Source organism: Mustelus asterias, chromosome 2 (genome assembly GCF_964213995.1).
Source record: "Mustelus asterias chromosome 2, sMusAst1.hap1.1, whole genome shotgun sequence".
NCBI classification, from domain to species: domain Eukaryota; kingdom Metazoa; phylum Chordata; class Chondrichthyes; order Carcharhiniformes; family Triakidae; genus Mustelus; species Mustelus asterias.
Genome location: NC_135802.1, coordinates 2,789,546 through 2,812,149, shown reverse-complemented (window position 1 = coordinate 2,812,149; position 22,604 = coordinate 2,789,546).

Below are 22,604 nucleotides of genomic sequence, written 5' to 3'. Positions count from 1 at the left end.
GATAGGGTGAACGGTGGGAAGCTTTTCCCCAGGTCGGTGGTGACGTTCACGAGGGGTCATAGGTTCAAGGTGAGGGGGGGGAGGTTTAACACAGATATCAGAAGGACATATTTTACACAGATATCAGAAGGACATATTTTACACAGTGGGGGCCTGGAATGCGCTGCCAGGCAAGGTGGTGGAGGCGGACACACTGGGAACGTTTAAGACTTATCTAGACAGCCACATGAACGGAGTGGGAATGGAGGGATACAAAAGAATGGTCTATTTTGGACCAGGGAGCGGCGCGGGCTTGGAGGGCCGAAGGGCCTGTTCCTGTGCTGTATTGTTCTTTGTTCTCTTTGTTGACACATTCTTGTTGCTATTTCACTCACATTGCCAGTCCAACGGCCAGTCTGGAATCTTTGCTTTTGAGACAGATATTGCTTGCAGCTGTGTTATTTTGCTGCCTGTATTTCTCCAGCGTATTTTCCCACTCACTTGTTTTTCCTTTGAGGAATAGTGGGATTAATGTTGGAAAGATTCCTGCACTGTTAATCAGCCTGTTGAACCCCGTTATCAACGCTCCTTCCACGGTCAACTAGTGGACTGGAACCTGGAGTTTCGGGTCCAGTGGAATGGGCACTACCCACTCTGCCAGAAGACCTCCTGTCCTTGGATTTATAAACTAGGGGACAAAAACTGCATTATTGAGATAATTCCAGATATTATCATTCACGACAGGAATACTGTAATGGGCCGAATGGCCTATCATGGAGCTGCAGGTATTCCTGTTGTATCTGCAGAGTCGCTGGTAGCGCTGTACACATCGTTCCAGCAAACCCAGCTTTTCTTCAATGTCTTTACCAGTTTGGAGAATCTGTCCAAACCACTGACCTCCCACTAATTCTCACCAATTTCCTCCAATCTTTTACGATCCCTAATTCCTTTATTTAGTTTTCTCGAGTCTTATCACTTGGATGAATACATCTTCACAGAGTTATTAAATATCTCCTTCAATGTCTGCTCCCACTGTTTGACATAGTTTCACTGTTCATTCTAGCTCAAAGAAATGCTGCTTACTCAGTAATAACCTATCCGCTGCTTCTTTCAGGGAAGTGGATCTCAGCTCCTAACCTTATTTCAGATTTGCTCCAAACATGGAGAAAAGATTTGAATTCTGGAGCTGAGAGTGACCAGTGGCACAGTGGGTTAGCGCTGCTGCCTCACAGCGTCAGGGACCCGGGTTCGATTCCCGGGGGCACGGTGGCACAGTGGTTAGCACTGCTGCCTCACAGCGTCAGGGACCCGGGTTCGATTCCCGGGGGCACGGTGGCACAGTGGTTAGCGCTGCTGCCTCACAGCGTCAGGGACCCGGGTTCGATTCCCAGCTCGGGTCACTGCCTGTGTGGAGTTTGCATGTTCTCTCTGTGTCTGCATGGGTTTCCTCCAGGTGCTCTGGTTTCCTCCCACAGTCTGAAAGATGTGCTGGTTAGGCGCATTGACCCGAACAGGCGCCAGACTGTGGCGACTAGGGGAATTTCACAGTAACTTCATTGCAGTGTTAATGTCAGCCTTACTTGCGACTAATAAATAAATGTTACTGCTCTGAATTAAAGGCAGCAGTTGACATTGTGTAACTCTCAACAACCTGGGGGTCACCATTGACCAGAAACTGAACTGGACCAGCCATATAAACACTGTCACTACCAGAGCAGGTTAGAGGCTGGGAATCCTGCAGTGAGTAACTCACCTCCTGACTCCCCAAATCCTGTCCACCATCTACAAGGCACAAGTCAGCAGTGTGATGGAATACTCCCCGCTTGCCTGGATGAGTGTGGCTCCAACATCACTCAAGAATCTCAACACCATCCAGGATAAAACAGATCCCTTCCACAAACATCCTCTCCCTCCACCACCGACGCACAGTGACAGCCGTGTGTACCATCTACAAGATGCACTGCAGCAACTCACCAAGGCTCCTTAGGCAGCACCTTCCAAACCCACGGCTGCTACCGCGTAAGGACAAGGGCAGCAGATACCTGGCCGAGCAGAGATATACACGGTAACTGTGGGTCGATTCAAAAGATGTGGGCAGAGTTTTCAATGAGTTCTCTGTCTTCACTGAGGAGAGGGATGATTGAGACATTCAAGTTGAAGAGGAATGTGAAATATTAGATGTTTAGCACAGTGAGAGAGGAAGTGCGAGAGGGACTGGCATCCTTAAAGGTAAATAAATAATCCAGGTCAGATGGATTGGATCCCAGGCCAGGGGGGAAACAGCAATGCTCTGAGGATCATTAATAGATGTAGGCGAGGGCCCAGAGGATTGGTGTCTGTAAATATCGCACCATTATTTAAAGAGGCTTCGAGGGATCGGCCAGAAAACTATAATCATGACTTCAGTCATTGGAAAATTATTGGAAAGAATTCTGAGACAGGATAGACCGTCACTTAGGCACTGATTGGTCAGGGATAGGCAGCAAGGATTTGTTGGAGGAAGATCGTGTCTTACTAAGTTAATAGAATTTCTTTAAAATATATTTTGAGATGTGGGTGTCGCTGGCTGGGCGTTTGCTGCCCATTCCTAATTGCCCTTCAGCTGAGTGATTTGCCACTTAGAACATAGAACATAGAACATTACAGCGCAGAACAGGCCCTTCGGCCCACGATGTTGCACCGACCAGTTAAAAAAAAAAACTGTGACCCTCCAACCTAAACCAATTTCTTTTCGTCCATGAACCTATCTACGGATCTCTTAAACGCCCCCAAACTAGGCGCATTTACAACTGATGCTGGCAGGGCATTCCAATCCCTCACCACCCTCTGGGTAAAGAACCTACCCCTGACATCGGTTCTATAACTACCCCCCCTCAATTTAAAGCCATGCCCCCTCGTGCTGGATTTCTCCATCAGAGGAAAAAGGCTATCACTATCCACCCTATATAAACCTCTAATCATCTTATATGTTTCAATAAGATCCCCTCTTAGCCGCCGCCTTTCCAGCGAAAACAATCCCAAATCCCTCAGCCTCTCCTCATAGGATCTCCCCTCCATACCAGGCAACATCCTGGTAAACCTCCTCTGCACCCTCTCCAAAGCCTCCACATCCTTCCTGTAATGTGGGGACCAGAACTGCACACAGTACTCCAAGTGCGGCCGCACCAGAGTTGTGTACAGTTGCAACATAACGCTACGACTCCTAAATTCAATCCCCCTACCAATAAACGCCAAGACACCATATGCCTTCTTAACAACCTTATCTACTTGATTCCCAACTTTCAGGGATCTATGCACACATACACCTAGATCCCTCTGCTCCTCCACACTATTCAAAGTCCTCCCGTTAGCCCTATACTCAACACATCTGTTATTCCTACCAAAGTGAATTACCTCACACTTCTCCGCATTAAACTCCATCCGCCACCTCTCGGCCCAACTTTGCAACCTGTCTAAGTCTTCCTGCAAACTACGACACCCTTCCTCACTGTCTACCACACCACCGACTTTGGTGTCATCAGCAAATTTGCTAATCCACCCAACTATACCCTCATCCAGATCATTAATAAATATTACAAACAGCAGTGGCCCCAAAACAGATCCCTGAGGTACACCACTTGTAACCGCACTCCATGATGAATATTTACTATCAACCACCACCCTCTGTTTCCTATCTGCTAGCCAATTCCTGATCCAATTTCCTAGATCACCCCCAATCCCATACATCTGCATTTTCTGCAGAAGCCTACCATGGTGAACCTTATCACTTCAGAGGCATTTTAAGAGTCAGCTACATTGCTGTGGCTCTGGAGTCACATGTAGGGCAGAGCAGGGTAAGGATGGCAGATTTAGAACAAAGAACAAAGAAAATTACAGCACAGGAACAGGCCCTTCGGCCCTCCAAGCCTGCACCGACCATGCTGCCCGACTGAACTAAAACCCCCTACCCTTCTGGGGACCATATCCCTCTATTCCCATCCTATTCATGTATTTGTCAAGTCGCCCCTTAAAACTCACTTTCGTATCTGCTTCCACTACCTCCCCCGGCAGTGAGTTCCAGGCACCCACCACCCTCTGTGTAAATAACTTGCCTCGTACATCTCCTTTAAACCTTGCCCCTTGCACCTTAAACCTATGCCCCCTAGTAATTGACTCTTCCACCTTGGGAAAAAGCTTCTGACTATCCATTCTGTCCATGCCTCTCATAATCTTGTAGACTTCTATCAGGTTGCCCCCTCAACCTCCGTCGTTCCAGTGAGAACAAACCAAGTTTCTCCATACTCTCCTCATAGCTAATGCCCTCCATACCAGGTAACATCCTGGTAAATCTTTTCTGTACCCTCTCCAAAGCCTCCACATCCTTCTGGTAGTGTGGCGACCAGAATTGAACACTATATTCCAAGTGCGGCCTAACTAAGGTTCGAGAAAGCTGCAACATGACTTGCTAATTGTTAAACTCAATGCCCCGGCAACTTTCTTCCCTAAAGGGCATTAGTGAACCAGATAGGCCTCTACCACAATGGTTTCATGGTCATCATTAGGCTTTTTATGGGTATATAAGGAGGACGAGGGTAGCGAAGGAAAGGATAGGTCCACTCAAGGACGGTGGAGGGAATTTGTGCATGGAGCTAGATGAGGTGGGTGAGGTCCTTAACAAGTACTTTGCATCAGTATTCACAAAGGAGAAGGATGTGGTGGATGGTGAGTGTAAAAAAGAGGATGTTGACATTCTCGGACATGTTGAGATAAAAAGGGAGGAGGTATGGCATTAAACACGAAATTAAAGATGCATTTGATAAGGGAATATCGGTGATCATGGGTGATTTTAATCTGCACATAGACTGGGCAAATCAAATAAGCCACAATGCCGTAGAGGAGGAATTCCTGGAGTGTATACGGGATGGTTTTCTTGACCAATCTGTGGAGGAACCAACTAGAGAGCAGGCCATCTTAGACTGGGTGCTGTGTAATGAGAAGGGAATCATTGCCAATCTCGCTGTACGAGACCCCTTGGGGATGAGCGACCATAACATGATAGAATTTTTTATCAAGCTGGAGAGTGAAGTAGTTGATTCGGAGACTAGGGTGCTGAATCTTAATAACGGAAGCTATGAGGATATGAGGCACGAGTTGTCCTTGATAGATTGGGGAAAGTTATTTAAAGCGATGACATTGGATAGACACTGGCAAACACTCGAGGAACACATGGGGGAACTGCAGCAACTGTTTATTCCTGTCTGGCACAAAAGCAAAATGGGTAAGAGGGCCAATCCATGGCTTACAAAGGAAATTAGAGAGAGAATCCGATCCAAGGAAGAAGCACACAGATTGGCCAAGAAAAATAATAGGTCTGAGGATTGGGAGCAGTCTAGAATTCAGCAAAGAAGGACCAAGGGATTGATTAAGAAGGAGAAAATGCAGTACGAAAGTAAGCTTGCAGGGAACGTAAAGACTGACATTAAGAGTTTCTATAGATACATGACGAGCAACAGGTTGGTGAAGACAAATGTAGGTCCCCTACAGACAGAAACAGGGGAATGTATAATAGGGGACAAAGAACTGGCCGAGCAACTGAATACAGACTTTGGTTCTGTCTTCACAAAAGAGGAAACAAATCAGATACCAGAAATGTTGGAGAATGGAAGATTTAGTGAGAGGGAAGAACTGAGAGAGATCAATATTAGTAGAGAAATGGTGCTGGGAAAGTTGATGGGATTGAGGACGGATAAATCCCAGGCCCTGAGGAATCCCAGAGGAAGTGACGAAGATGATTGAGGAAGTGACGAAGATGATTGATGAGGGTAGGGCAGTAGATGTTGTCTACATGGACTTCAGTAAGGCCTTTGACAAGGTCCCTCATGGCAGACTGGTGCAGAAGGTGAAGTCGCATGGGATCAGAGGTGAGCTGGCAAGGTGGATACAAAACTGGCTCGGTCAAAGAAGACAGAGGGTCGCAGTGGAAGGGTGCGTTTCTGAATGGAGGGCTGTGACAAGTGGTGTTCCTCAGGGATCAGTGCTGAGATCTTTGCTATTTGTAATATATATAAATGATTTGGAAGAAAATGTAACTGGATTAATTAGTCAGTTTGCGGACGACACAAAGGTTGGTGGATTTGCGGATAGCAATGAGGACCATCAGAGGATACAGCAGGATATAGATCATAGAACATAGAAAAGCTACAGCATAAACAGGTCCTTCGGCCCACAAGTTGCGCCGAACATGTCCCTACCTACTCGGCTTACCTATAACCCTCTATCTTACTAACTTCCATGAACTTATCCAAAAGTCTCTTAAAAGACCCTATCAAATCCGCCTCCACCACCACTACCAGCAGCCGATTCCACGCACCCACCACCCTCTGAGTGAAAAACTTACCCCTAACATCTCCTCTGTACCTACTCCCCAGCACCCTAAACCTGTGACCTCTTGAGGCAACCATTACAGCCCTGGGTAAAAGCCTCTGAGAATCCAGTCTATCAATACCCCTCAACATCTTATACACCTCTATCAGGTCACCTCTCATCCTTCGCCTCTCCAAGGAGAAAAGACCTAGCTCTCCCAACCTATCCTCATAAGGCATGCCACCTAATCCAGGCAACATCCTTGTAAATCTCCTCTGCACCTTTTTTATGGCTTCCACATCCTTTCTGTAATGAGGCGACCAGAACTGGGCACAGTACTCCAGGTGGGGTCTGACCAGGATCCTATACAGCTGCAGCATTATCTCCCAATTTCTAAACTCAATTCCTCTATTGATGAAGGCCAGTATTCCATACGCCTTCTTAACCACAGCCTCCACCTGCGACACTGCTTTGAGCGTCCTATGAACCTGGACCCCAAGATCCTTCTGATCTTCCACACTGCCAAGCGCCTTCCCCTTAATATTATATTCTTTCATCCTATTCGACCTGCCAAAATGAACCACAACACACTTATCTGGGTTGAAGTCCATCTGCCACTTCTCCGCCCAGTCTTGCATCTTATCTATGTCTCGTTGCAACTGCTGACATCCCTCTACACTATCCACAACACCACCAACCTTTGTGTCATCAGCAAACTTGCCAACCCATTCTTCCACTTCCTCATCCAGGTCATTTATAAAAATCACAAAGAGCAAGGGTTCCAGAACAGATCTCTGGGGCACTCCACTGGTGACCGACCTCCATGCTGAAAAAGACCCATCTACAACCACTCTTTGCCTTCTGTGGGCAAGCCAATTCTGAAGCCACAAGGCAATGTCCCCTTGTATCCCATGCCCCTTCACTTTCTCGATGAGCCTTGCATGGGGCATCTTATCAAACCTTATCAAAAGATCAGTTGGAGACTTGGGCGGAGAAATGGCTGATGGAGTTTAATCCGGACAAATGTGAGGTAATGCATTTTGGAAGGTCTAATACAGATAGGAAATATACAGTAAATGGCAGAACCCTTAAGAGTATTGATAGGCAAAGGGATCTGGGTGTACAGGTACACAGGTCATTGAAAGGGGCTATGCAGGTGGAGAAGGTAGTCAAGAAGGCATACGGCATGCTTGCCTTCATTGGGCGGGGTATTGAGTTTAAAAATTGGCTAGTCATGTTGCAGCTTTATAGAACCTTAGTTCGGCCGCACTTGGAATATAGTGTTCAATTCTGGTCGCCACACTACCAGAAGGATGTGGAGGCTTTGGAGAGGGTACAGAAAAGATTGACCAGGATGTTGCCTGGTATGGAGGGCATTAGCTATGAGGAGAGGTTGGAGAAACTTGGTTTGTTCTCACTGGAGCGACGGAGGTTGAGGGGAGACCTGATAGAAGTCTACAAGATTATGAGAGGCATGGACAGAGTGGATAGTCAGAAGCTTTTTCCCAGGGTGGAAGAGTTAATTACTGGGGGGGCACAGGTTTAAGATGTGAGGGGCAAGGTTTTTACCAAAACGTATGAGGCAGATATTTTATACAGAGAGTAGTGGGTGCCTGGAACTTGTTGCCAGGGGAGGTAGTGGAAGCGGATACGGTAGTGACTTTTAAGGGGCGTCTTGACAAGTACATGAATAGGATGGGAATAGAGGGATATGGTCCCCGGAAGGATAGGGAGTTTTAGATAAGTCGGGCAGCATGGTCCGTGCAGGTTTGGAGGGCCGAAGGGCCTGTTCCTGTGCTGTAATTTTCTTTGTTCTTTGTACTTAAGGAAGTGGCTCTCGAAATAGTGGATGCATCGGTAGTCATCTTCCAGGATTCCACAGACTCTGGAACAATCCCTGCAGATTGGAGGGTAGCGAATAAAGAACAAAGAACAAAGAACAGTACAGCACAGGAAACAGGCCCTTCGGCCCTCCAAACCTGTGCCGCTCCTTGGTCCAACTAGACCAATCGTTTGTATCCCTCCATTCCCAGGCTGCTCATGTGACTATCCAGGTAAGTCTTAAACGATGTCAGCGTGCCTGCCTCCACCACCCTACTTGGCAGCGCATTCCAGGCCCCCACCACCCTCTGTGTAAAAAACGTCCCTCTGATGTCTGAGTTATACTTCGCCCCTCTCAGCTTGAGCCCGTGACCCCTCGTGATCGTCACCTCCGACCTGGGAAAAAGCTTCCCACTGTTCACCCTATCTATACCCTTCATAATCTTGTATACCTCTATTAGATCTCCCCTCATTCTCCGTCTTTCCAAGGAGAACAACCCCAGTCTACCCAATCTCTCCTCATAGCTAAGACCCTCCATACCAGGCACCATCCTGGTAAACCTTCTCTGCACTCTCTCCAATGCCTCCACGTCCTTCTGGTAGTGCGGCGACCAGAACTGGACGCAGTACTCCAAATGCGGCCTAACCAGCGTTCTATACAGCTGCATCATCAGACTCCAGCTTTTATACTCTATACCCCGTCCTATAAAGGCAAGCATACCATATGCCTTCTTCACCACCTTCTCCACCTGTGTTGCCACCTTCAAGGATTTGTGGACTTGCACACCTAGGTCCCTCTGTGTTTCTATACTCCTGATGACTCTGCCATTTATTGTATAACTCCTCCCTACATTATTTCTTCCAAAATGCATCACTTCGCATTTATCCGGATTAAATTCCATCTGCCACCTCTCCGCCCAATTTTCCAGCCTATCTATATCCTGCTGTATTGCCCGACAATGCTCTTCGCTATCCGCAATTCCAGCCATCTTCGTGTCATCCGCAAACTTGCTGATTACACCAGTTACACCTTCTTCCAAATCATTTATATATATCACAAATAGCAGAGGTCCCAGTACAGAGCCCTGCGGAACACCACTGGTCACAGACCTCCAGCCGGAAAAAGACCCTTCGACCACTACCCTCTGTCTCCTATGGCCAAGCCAGTTCTCCACCCATCTAGCCACTTCTCCTCAATCCATCAAGTCCCAGTAGCATCCTCGTAAATCTTTTCTGCACTCTTTCTAGTTTAATAATATCCTTTCTATAATACCAGACCAGAACTGTACACAGTGTTCCAAGTGTAGCCTTAGCAATGTCTTGTACAACTTCAACAAGACGTCCCAACTCCTGTATTTAATGTTCTGACCAATGAAACCAAGCATGCCGAATGCCTTTTTCACCACTCTGTCCACCTGTGACTCCACTTTCAAGGAGCTATGAACCTGTAGCCCTAGATCTCTTTGTTCTGTAACTCTCCCCAATGCCCGACCATTAACTGAGTAAGTCTTGCCCTGGTTCAATCTACCAAAATGCATCACCTCGCATTTATCTAAATTAAACTCCATCTACCATTCGTCAGCCCACTGGCCCAATTGGTCAAGATCCCATTGCAATCGGAGATAACTTTCTTCACTGTCCACTATGCGACCAATCTTGGTGTCATCTGCAAACTTACTAACCTCCTATATTCTCATCCAAATCATTAATATAAATGACAAATAATTGTGGACCCAGCACTGATCTCTGAGGCACACCGCTGGTCACAGGCCTCCAGTTTGAAAAACTGCCCTCGACAACCACCCTCTGGCTTCTGTCATCAAACCAATTTTGTATCCATTTAGCTACCTCACCCTGGATCCCATGAGGTTTAACCTTCTGCAACAACCTTGATGCGCGATATAACTCACGAGGCTAGAGGTACTCGGGGAAATAAAGGCTTTTATTGACTACAACAATAGAGCTACCATATATAATACACGATCCCAGACTGAGGGGTCCCAGACAGAGCAGTGACCTTTATACCTCTCCCAGGAGGCGGAGCCCGACTGGGATGTACCATAAGAACTATATTACAGGTAGAACAGCCCAACCCTAACCCCAACAGTAACATATATACAGACTCATAGTACTGGCCAGACCCTGGCTCAGCACTACCTGGTGGGAACCAACAATGGTTCACCACAAACCTACATGCGGTACTTGTGAAAGGCTTTGCTAAAGTCCATGTAGACAACATCAACTGCACTGCCCTCATCTACCTTCTTGGTTCCCCCTTCAAAAAACTCATGTGAGACATGATTTTCCACTCACAAAGCCATGCTGACTGTCCCTAATCAATCCTTGTGTCTTTAAATGCCTGTGGATCCTGTCTCAAAATACCTTCCAACAACTTACCCACCACAGATGTGAGGCTCACTGGCCTGTAGTTCCCAGGCTCCTCACCTCTGTCCTAATGGTCTACCCTGAATCCTCAGACTGTGACCCCTGGTTCTGGACTCCCCCACCATCGGGAATATCCTCCCTGCATCTACCCTGTCCAGTCCTGTTAGAATGTTATAAGTCTCTACGAGATCCCCCCTCATTCGTCTGAACTCCAGCGAAAACAATCTTAACCTAGTCAATCTCTCCTCATACATCAGTCCCACCATCCCTGGAATCAGCCTGGTAAACCTTCGCTGCACTCCCTCGAGAGCAAGAACATCCTTCCTCAGAAAAGGAGACCAAAACTGCACACAATACTCTCGGTGTGGCCTCACCAAGGCCCTGTATAATTGCAACAACACATCCCTGCTCCTGTACTCAAAACCTCTCGCAATGAAGGCCAACATACCATTTGCCTTCTTTACCGCCTGCTGCACCTGCATGCTTACCTTCAGCGACTGGGGCACAAGGACACCCAGGTCCCGCTGCACACTCCCCTCTCCCAATTTACAGCCATTCAGGCAGTAATCTGCCGCCTTGTTTTTGCTTCCAAAGTGAATAACCTCACACTTATCCAAATTATACTGCATCTGCCATTGATTAGCCCACTCACCCAACCTGTCCAGATCATTCTGAAGGATCTCTGCATCCTCGTCACAGTTCACCCTCCCACCCAACTTGGTATCATCTGCAAACTTTGAGATGTTACATTTTGTTCCCTCATCCAAATCATTAATATATATTGTGAATAGCTGGGGTCCCAGCACCGATCCCTGTGGCACCCCACTAGTTACTCCCTGCCAATTTGAAAAGCACCCATTAATTCCTACTCTTTGTTTCCTCTCTGCCAACCAGTTTTCTATCCATCTCAATACACTTCCTCCAATCCCATGCACTTTAATCTCTTGTGTGGGACTTTGTCAAATGCTTTCTGAAAGTCCAAACACACCACATGTCTGGCTCCCCCTTGTCAACTATACTAGTTACATCTTCAAAGAATTCCAACAGATTTGTCAAGCATGATTTCCCCTTCATAAATCCATGCTGACTCTGTCTGATCCTGCCACTGCTTTCTAAATGCTCCGCTGTAAAGTCCTTGATAACGGATTCGAGAATTTTACCCACTACCGATGTTAAGCTTACTGGTCTATAATTCCCTGTTTTCTTTCTACCTCCCTTTTTGAATATTGGAGTGACTATAGCCGGATTAGGCAGGAATTGGTGGATGTTGATTGGGAGAGGATGTTCGAGGGTAAGTCCGCGTCTGGCATGTGGGAGTCTTTTAAGGAACTATTGATAAGGCTGCAGGATAGGCATGTGCTTGTAAAAAGGAAAGATAGGAAAGGTAGGATTCGAGAGCCGTGGATAACCAGGGAAATTGAGGATCTGATTAAAATGAAAAGGGAGGCGTACGTTAAGTCCAGGCAACTGAAAACAGATGGAGCTCTGGAGGAATACAGAGAGAGTAGGAAAGATCTCAAACGGGGAGTTAGAAGGGCAAAAGAGGTCACGAGATGTTCTTGGCAGGCAGGATTAAGGAGAATCCTAAGGCATTCTATTCATACGTTAGGAACAAAAGAGTTCATAGAAACCCTACAGTGCAGAAGGAGGCCATTCGGCCCATCGAGTCTGCACCGACCACAATCCCACCCAGGCCCAACCCCCACATATTTACCCACTGATCCCTCTAACCTACGCATCCCAGGACTCTAAGGGGCAATTTTTAACCTGGCCAATCAACCTAACCCGCACATCTTTCGACTGTGAGAGGAAACCGGAGCACCCGGAGGAAACCCACGCAGACACAAGGAGAATGTGCAAACTCCACACAGACAGTGACCCAAGCCGGGAATCGAACCCGGGACCCTGGAGCTGTGAAGCAGCAGTGCTAACCACTGTGCTACCGTGCCAAGGGAGAAAATCGGACCTCTCAGGGACAAAGGAGGGGAATTATGCTTAGAACCCAAGGGAATAGGGGAGATCCTAAATGAATACTTTGCATCGGTATTCACGAAGGAGAGGGGCGTGTTAACCGGGAGTGTCTCGGAGGGAGGTGTTGACCCGTTAGAGAAAATCTCCATTACAAGAGAGGAAGTGTTAGGTTTTTTAGGGAACATTAAAACTGACAAAGCCCCAGGGCCTGATGGCATCTATCCTCGACTGCTCAGGGAGACGAGAGGTGAAATTGCTGGGCCTCTGACGGAAATCTTTGTCGCTTCTTTGGACACGGGTGAGGTCCCTGAGGATTGGAGGATAGCGAATGTGGTCCCGTTGTTTAAGAAGCGTAGCAGGGATAACCCAGGAAATTATAGGCCGGTGAGCTTGACGTCCGTGGTAGGGAAGTTGTTGGAGAGGATTCTTAGAGACAGGATGTATGTGCATTTAGAACGAAACAATCTCATTAGTGACAGACAGCATGGTTTTGTAAGAGGGAGGTCGTGCCTTACAAATTTGGTGGAGTTTTTTGAGGAAGTGACAAAAACGGTTGATGAAGGAAGGGCCGTGGATGTCGTCTATATGGATTTCAGTAAGGCATTTGACAAAGTCCCACATGGCAGGTTGGTTAAGACGTTTAAGGCTCATGGGATACAAGGAGAAGTGGCTAGATGGGTGGAGAACTGGCTTGGCCATAGGAGACAGAGGGTAGTGGTCGAAGGGTCTTTTTCCGGCTGGAGGTCTGTGACCAGTGGTGTTCCGCAGGGCTCTGTACTGGGACCTCTGCTATTTGTGATATATATAAATGATTTGGAAGAAGGTGTAACTGGTGTAATCAGCAGGTTTGCGGATGACACGAAGATGGCTGGAATTGCGGATAGCGAAGAGCATTGTCGGGCAATACAGCAGGATATAGATAGGCTGGAAAATTGGGCGGAGAGGTGGCAGATGGAGTTTAATCCGGATAAATGCGAAGTGATGCATTTTGGAAGAAATAATGTAGGGAGGAGTTATACAATAAATGGCAGAGTCATCAGGAATATAGAAACACAAGAGGGACCTAGGTGTGCAAGTCCACAAATCCTTGAAGGTGGCAACACAGGTGGAGAAGGTGGTGAAGAAGGCATATGGTATGCTTGCCTTTATAGGACGGGGTATAGAGTATAAAAGCTGGAGTCTGATGATGCAGCTGTATAGAACGCTGGTTAGGCCACATTTGGAGTACTGCGTCCAGTTCTGGTCGCCGCACTACCAGAAGGATGTGGAGGCATTAGAGAGAGAGCAGAGAAGGTTTACCAGGATGTTGCCTGGTATGGAGGGTCTTAGCTATGAGGAGAGATTGGGTAGACTGGGGTTGTTCTCCTTGGAAAGACGGAGAATGAGGGGAGATCTAATAGAGGTGTACAAGATTATGAAGGGTATAGATAGGGTGAACAGTGGGAAGCTTTTTCCCAGGTCGGAGGTGACGATCACGAGGGGTCACGGGCTCAAACTGAGAGGGGCGAAGTATAACTCAGATATCAGAGGGACGTTTTTTACACAGAGGGTGGTGGGGGCCTGGAATGCGCTGCCAAGTAGGGTGGTGGAGGCAGGCACGCTGACATCGTTTAAGACTTACCTGGATAGTCACATGAGCAGCCTGGGAATGGAGGGATACAAACGATTGGTCTAGTTGGACCAAGGAGCGGCACAGGCTTGGAGGGCCGAAGGGCCTGTTTCCTGTGCTGTACTGTTCTTTGAGTTATAAGGAGAGGCTGGATAGACTGGGACTTTTTTCTCTGGAGCGTAGAAGGCTGAGGGGTGATCTTATAGAGGTCTATAAAATAATGAGGGGCATAGACAAGGTAGATAGTCAATATCTTTTCCCAAAGGTCGGGGAGTCTAAAACTAGGGGGCATAGGTTTAAGGTGAGAGATACAAAAGTGTGCAGAGGGGTAATTTTTTCACACAGAGGGTGGTGAGTGTCTGGAACAAGCTGCCAGAGGTAGTAGTAGAGGCGGGTACAATTTTATCTTTTAAAAAGCATTTAGACAGTTACATGGATACGATGGGTATAGAGGGATATGGGCGAAATGCAGGCAGTTGGGACTAGTTTAGGTGTTAAATAAAAGGATGGCATGGACAAGTTGGGCCGAAGGGCCTGTTTCCATGCTGTAAACCTCTATGACTCTATGACATTTCTTCACTCAAAGAGTGGTGAGCCTGTGGAATTCATTACCACAGGAAGTAGTCGATGCCAAAACATTGAATGTATTCAAGAGGCGGCTGGATATAGTACTTGGGGCGAATGGGATCAAAGGTTATGGGGAAAAAGCAAGATTAGGCCATTGAGTTAGATGATCAGCCATGATCGTAATGAATGGCAGAGCAGACTCGAAGGGCCAAATAGTCTCCTCCCGCTCCAATCTTCCATATTTCTGCTATGTTTCGGAGGTTTTGAAAAACATTAAGATGGACAAGTCCTCAGGGCCAGTTAGGGCTTATCCCAGAATACTGAGAGGCGAGGGAAGAAATTGCTGAGGTCTTGGCCAAATCTTTGTATCCTCTTTAGCCACAGACGAGGTACCAGAGGATTGGAGAGTAGCTAACATTGCTCCTCTGTTTAAGAAGGGCAGAAGAGACAATCTGGGAAATTACAGACCTGTGAGCCTTACATCATTGGTGGGGAAATTATTGGAGAAGATTCTTAGGGACAGGATGTACTCACATCTGGAAGAGAATAGGCTTATTGGCAATAGGCAGCATGGTTTTGTGAAGGGGAGGTCGTGTCTCACGAACTTGATTGAGGTCTTTGAGGAAGTGACAAGAAAAATTGACCAAGACAGGCCAGTAGATGTTGTATACATGGACTTTAGTCAAGCCTTCGATAAGGTTCCTCATGCAGGCTGATACAGAAGGTGAAGTCGTATGGGATTCGAGGTGAGCTGGTAAGATAGATACAAAACTGGCTTGGGCATAGAATGCAGAGAGTAGCAGTGGAAGGGTACTTTTCTAACTGGAGGTCTGTGACAAGCGGTGTTCCACAAGGATCAGTGCTGGGGCCTCTGTTGTTTGTAATATATATAAATGATTTGGAGAAAAATGTAGGTGGTCTGATTAGTAAATTTGCAGATGATACAAAAATTGGGGAGTAGCAGACAGTGAGGAGGATTGTCAGAGGATACAGCAGGATATAAATCGGCTGGAGACCTGGGCCGAAAGATGGCAGATGGAATTTAACCCGGACAAATGTGAGGTGATGCGATTTGGAAGGTCTTCTGCAGAAGGAAAGTATTCAGTAAATGGCAGAGCCCTTAGAAATATTAGCATACAGAGGGATCTAGACGTGCAGATCCACACTTCCCTGAAGGTGGCAAGTCAGGTGGACAAGGTGGTCAAGAAGGCGTATGAATCATAGAATCCTACAGTGCAGAGGAAGGCCATTTGGCCCATCGAGTCTGCACCGACCACAACCCTACCCAGGCTCTATCCCCATAACCCCATGCATTTACCGTAGCTAGTCCACCTGGCACTAAGGGGCAATTTTGGCAGAGCCAATTTACCTACCCCGCACATCTTTGGGCTGTGGGAGGAAACCGGAGTACCCGGAGGAAACCCACGCAGACACGGGGAGAATGTGCAAACTCCACACAGACAGTGACCCAAGCCAGGAATCAAAACTGAGTCCCTGGCCCTGTGAGACAGCAGTGCCAGCCACCGTGCCACCGTGCTGCCCTATGGCATGCTGGCCTTCATCAGAGGGGGCATTGAGTATAGAAATTGGAAAATCATGTTGCAGCTGTATAAGACTTTGGTTAGGCTGCATTTGGAGTATTGTGTACAATTCTGGTCGCCACACTACCGGGAGGATGTTGATGCATTGGAAAGGGTGCGGAAGAGATTTACCAGGATAATGCCTGGTTTGGAGGATATGGACTATGAAGAAAGGTTGAACAAACTTGGATTGTTTTCATTGGAGGGTCGGAGGTGAAGGGGGACCTGATAGAGGTTTACAAGATTATGACAGGTTTGGATAGAGTGGATAGTCAGAGTCTTTTTCCCTGGGTCGAAGGTTCAATTACTCGGGGACATAGGTTGAAAGTGAGAAGGGGAAAGTTTAAAAGATGTGAGGGGCAAATTTTTCACACAGAGGGTGGTGAATGCCTGGAACGCACCGCCGGAGGAGGTGGAAGCAGACTCTATAACAATGTTCAAGAGGCATCTGGATAGATACATGAATAGGCAGCGAATAGAGGGATATGGACCATGTAGAGGCAAGAAAATAATAGAGGTATCTGTGTCGACACAGACTTGTTGGGCCGAAGGGCCTGTTCCTGACCTGCTCTTTGTCCTATTCAACTTTTAATTCCAGATTTTTATTGAATTCAAATGTCACCATCTGCCGTGGTGGGATTTGAACCTGGGTCCCTAAAGCATTACCATGGGTCTCTGGATTACTAGTCCAGTGACAATACCACTGCACCACCACCTCCCCTGCAGCGGATATTGTCTACTTGGATTACAGAAAGACATTTGGCAAGGTTCCACATGGCAGACTGGTCAAGAAAATGATTTCATGAGATACATGGTAATGGTCAATGGGTGTATTTGTGAATGGAAAAGTTTGCAGTGGTGTTGCACAGGCTTAGTGTTGGTTCACTGTTGTATATATTAATAATTCAGACTGAAATGTGCGTGGCATGATTGGGAACTTGTAATAACATAAAAACTAGTCATGCAGTTGATAGCCTTTGTCTCTAGGATGATATCAGGGGTTGAGTGGGCAAAGTGGCAAATGGAAATCAACCCAGAGAAGTGTGAGGTGATGCTTTTAGGGCAAAAAAAGCAAGGGTGTACTTAATAAACGAGAGGATATTGAGAGGGAAAGAAGTGAGTGACCTTAGAATGCATGTCCACAGTTCCTTGAAGGTGGCAGGATTGGTGAACAAGGCGGTGAAGGAAGCAAATGGAATGTTTTCCTTTATTGGGAGAGGTATTGAGTACAAAAGTAGGGATGTAATGCTGCAACTGTATAAAACACTGGTCAGGCTACAGCTGGAGTTTTGTGTACAGTTCTGGTCACCATATTACAGGAAGGACATCATTGCTCTGGAGAGAGTGCAGAGGAGGTTTTCAAGAACGTTGCAGCTATGAGGAGAGATTGGTTAGGCTAGCTACAACAGAGGGGTGACCTCATCATTCTGAAATGCTTCGAAAGGCTAGTCATGGCACAAATCAATTCCAGCCTCCCGGGCTACCTGGATCCACTACAGTTTGCCTATTGCCGCAACAGGTCCACAGCAGACGCCATCTCCCTGGCCCTGCACTCAACCCTGGAACACCTAGATAACAAAGACTCCAATGTCAGACTCCTATTTATTGACTACAGCTCAGCCTTCAACACCATTAAAAATAACAATTCCATTTCTACAAAGTCTCATCAAAAATGAAATCCATACATTTGGGTCCACGATGAATGCAGTTTTTATATGCTCTACTGCCTCACAGTGCCAGGGACCTGGGTTTGATTTCCGGCTTGGGTCACTGTCTGTGTGGAGTTTGCACATTCTCCTGTGTCTGCGTGGGTTTCCTCCGGGTGCTCCAGTTTCCTCCCACAGTCTGAAAGATCTGTTGGTTATGTACATTTCCCCGAACAGGAGTGTGGCAACTCGGGGAATTTCACAATAACTTTGTTGCAGTGTTAATGTAAGCCTTACTTGTGAATAATAAATAAACTTTACTTTTATTCTTACAAAACTCATCTCCAAACTCCATGGCCTGGGGCTTGGCTCCTCCCTCTGTGACTGGATCCTAGACTTCCTAATTCACAGACCGCAATCAGTAAGGATAGGCAACAACACCTCCTCCACGGTCATCCTCAACAGAGTACTGAAGGAAGTGGCCCTGGAAATAATAGATCTATTGGTGGTTATTTTCCAAACTTCTTTGGACTCTGGACTGATTCCTACAGATTGGAGGGTAGCTAATGTAAACCCGCTATTCATAAGAACATAAGAAATAGGAGCAGGAGTAGGCCATCGAGCCCCTTGAGCCTGCCCCTCCATTCAATAAGATCATGGCTGATCTGAAGTGGATCAGTTCCACTTACCCGCCTGATCCCCATAACCCCTAATTCCCTTACCGATCAGGAATCCATCCATCCGTGATTTAAACATATTCAACAAGGTAGCCTCCACCACTTCAGTGGGCAGAGAATTCCAGAGATTCACCACCCTCTGAGAGAAGAAGTTCCTCCTCAATTCTGTCCTAAACTGACCCCCCTTTATTTTGAGGCTGTACCCTCTAGTTCTAGCTTCCTTTCTAAGTGGAAAGAATCTCTCCACCTCTACCCTATCCAGCCCCTTCATTATCTTATAGGTCTCTATAAGATCCCCCCTCAGCCTTCTAAATTCCAACGAGTACAAACCCAATCTGCTCAGTCTCTCCTCATCTCTGGTATCAACCTGGTGAACCTTCTCTGCACTCCCTCCAAGGCCAATATATCCTTCCGCAAATAAGGGGACCAATACTGCACACAGTATTCCAGCTGCGGCCTCACCAATGCCCTGTACAAATGCAGCAAGACATCTCTGCTTTTATATTCTATCCCCCTTGCGATATAGGCCAACATCCCATTTGCCTTCTTGATCACCTGTTGCACCTGCAGACTGGGTTTTTGCGTCTCATGCACAAGGACCCCCAGGTCCCTTTGCACAGTAGCATGTTGTCATTTTTTTCCATTTAGATAATAATCCAATTTGCTATTATTTCCTCCAAAGTGAATAACTCGCATTTGTCAACGTTATACTCCATCTGCCAGATCCTCGCCCACTCACTCAGCCTGTCCAAATCTCTCTGCAGACCTTCTACGCCCTCCACACGATTCACTTTTCCACTTACCTTTGTGTCGTCTGCAAACTTTGTTACCCTACACTCAGTCCCCTCCTTCAGATCGTCTATATAAATGATAAATAGTTGAGGCCCCAGTACCGATCCCTGCGGCACGCCACTAGTTACCATCTGCCAACCAGAAAAGCACCCATTTATTCCGACTCTGCTTCCTGTCGGATAGCCAATCCCCAATCCACGCTAACATCCTAACCCAACTCCGTGTGACCCAATCTTCTTCAGCAACCTTTTGTGAGGCACCTTATCAAATGCCTTTTGGAAATCCAAAAACACCGCATCCACCGGTTCCCCTCCGTCAACCGCACTAGTCACATCTTCATAAAAATCCAACAAGTTCATCAAGCACGACTTTCCCCTCATGAATACATGCTGCGTCTGCTTAATCGAACCATTCTTATCCAGATGGCCTGCTATTTCTTCTTGAATGATGGATTCCAGCATTTTCCCAACTACAGACGTTAAGCTGACCGGCCTGTAGTTACCCGCCTTTTGTCTATTTCCTTTTTAAAACAGCGGCGTAACATTAGCCGTTTTCCAATCCGCCGCCATCATCCCCGAAGCCAATGAATTTTGATAAATAACCACTAACGCATCCGCTATTACCTCTGACATTTCTTTCAGTACCCTGGGATGCATTCCATCCGGGCCCGGGGACTTGTCCACCTTCAGTCCCGTTAGTCTACCAAGCACTGCCTCCCTGGTAACATTAATTGTATTGAGTACCTCTCCTCCTACCAACCCTCTATCGTTAATATTCGGTCAACTATTTGTGTCTTCCACCGTGAAGACCGACACAAAAAACGTATTTAAAGTTTCAGCCATTTCCTCATTTCCCACTATTAAATCCCCCCTCTCGTCCTCCAAGGGTCCAAAATTCACTCTTGCCACTCTATTCCTTTTCATATATTTGTAAAAGCTTTTACTATCATTTTTTATATTTAGAGCTAGCCTAGCTTCATAACCTATCTTTCCTTTCTTTATCGCTTTCTTAGTCGTTCTTTGTTGTTTCTTAAAGTTTTCCCAATCTTCCGATTCTCCACTATTTTTGGCCACTCTGTACGCATCGGTCTTTAATTTAATACTCTCCTTAATTTCCTTCATTATCCTCGGCTGGCTATCCCTTTTCTTACAGTCCTTCTTTATCACCGGAATATATTTTTGCTGAGAACTGAAAAGGATCTCCTTAAAAATCCTCCACTGTTCCTCAGCTGTCCTATCTACCAGTCTGCTCTCCCAGTCCACCTTAGCCAATTCAGCCCTCATCCTATCGTACGTCCCTCTGTTCAAACAGAGGACAGTGGTATGGGACCCTACTTTCTCCTCTTCCATTTGTATCAGAAATTTGACCATATTGTGATCACTTGACCCAAGAGGGTCCTTCACAAGAACATCCTTAATTCTACCTACCTCGTTACACATTACCAGATCTAAGATAACTCGTTCCCTCGTCGGTTCTGTAACATACTGTTCAAGGTAACTATCCCGACAGCATTCTAAGAACTCTTCCTGCATCCCACCCCTTCCAACTTGAGTCAGCCAATCAATATGCAGGTTGAAGTCCCCCATGATTATTGCCACTCTGGTTTTGCGCGCATCCATTATTTGCTTGTTTATAGCCCTCCCCACCTCAACATTATTATTTGGGGGCCTATAGACCACGCCTACTAGTGTCTTTCTCCCCCTACTATTCCTTATCTCTACCCATAACGATTTCATGTTTTGTTCCTTAGAACCTATGTCATCCCTCACTCCTACCCTGATATTATCTTTTATTAACAGAACTACCCCACCACCTTTTCCTTCCTGTTTATTCTTCCTAAATGCCTAAATTCAAAAAGGGAGGTAGAGAGAAAACAGGGAACTACAGACCAGTGAGCCTAACGTCGGTACTGGGGAAGTTGCTGGAGTCCATTATCAAGGATTTCATAACTCAGTATTTGGAAGGCAGTGGTATAATCAGACAAAGTCAGCATGGATTTACAAAAGGGAAATCAGGCTTGATGAATCTATAGGAATTTTTTGAGGATGTACCTAGTAGAGTTGACCGAGGAGAACCAGTGGATGTGGTTTATTTAGACTTTCAGAAGGCTTTCGACAGGGTCTCACATAACAGACTACTGTGTAAAGTTAAAGTACATGGGATTGTGGGTAATGTCTTGAGATGGATAGAAAGCTGGTTAGCAGATAGGGAGCAAAGAGTTGGCATAAATGGGTCGTTTTCTGATTGGCAGTCAGTGACTAGTGGGGTTCCACAGGGATCTGTGCTGGGACCCCAACTGTTCACATTATATATTAATGATTTGGAAGAGGGAACTGAATATATTATCTTCAAATTTGCAGATGATACAAAGTTGGGTGGGAGGGTGAGCTGTGGGGAGGATGCAGAGATGCTTCAGCGTGATTGGGACAGGCTGAGTGTGTGGGTATCTGCATGGCAGATGCAGCATAATGTGGATAAATGTGAGGTTATCCACTCTGGTAGCAATAATAGGAAGACAGATTATTACTTGAATGGGTGTAAATTGAGAGAGGTGGATACTCAGCGAGACCTTGGAGTCCTCGTGCATCAGTCGCTGAGAGTAAGCGCGCAGGTACAGCAGGCAGTAAAGAAGGCAAATGGTATGTTGGCCTCCATAGCGAGAGGATTTGAGTATAGGAATGCAGGTAATGTCTTGATAGAAAACTAGTTAGCTGTTTTGCTGCAATTGTACAGCTTCTTCCCTGCTGCCATTTTGAATGGACCTACCTCGCATTAAGTTGATCTTTCTCTACACCCTAGCTGTGACTGTAACACTACATTCTGCACACTCTCCTTTCCTTCTCTATGTACGGTATGCTTTGTCTGTATAGCGCGCAAGAAACAATACTTTTCACTGTATGTTAATACATGTGACAATAATAAATCAAATCAAATCAGGGTAAATTGGAAAAACCTGCTTCTCCTAGCTGAGTTCAATTACCATGGTGCACCAGTGATTGGTAGAAAGGATCAGAGGGGACATGAGGGAAAGCATTTGCACCAACAGGTTGACTGGGATTCATGGATTAAGTTGGTGATTGAGGCTGAAACACTCGACTCACTTAAAATATACCCGGATCGGTGTCTGAAGCACTGGAAGCTGCGAGGCCACCGCACAGGTGCTGGAAAAGCAATTAAAATCAGCGGCTGGTTTACTTTTCCTCTTTCTCGGCCGCCGCAGATATGAAGGGCCGAA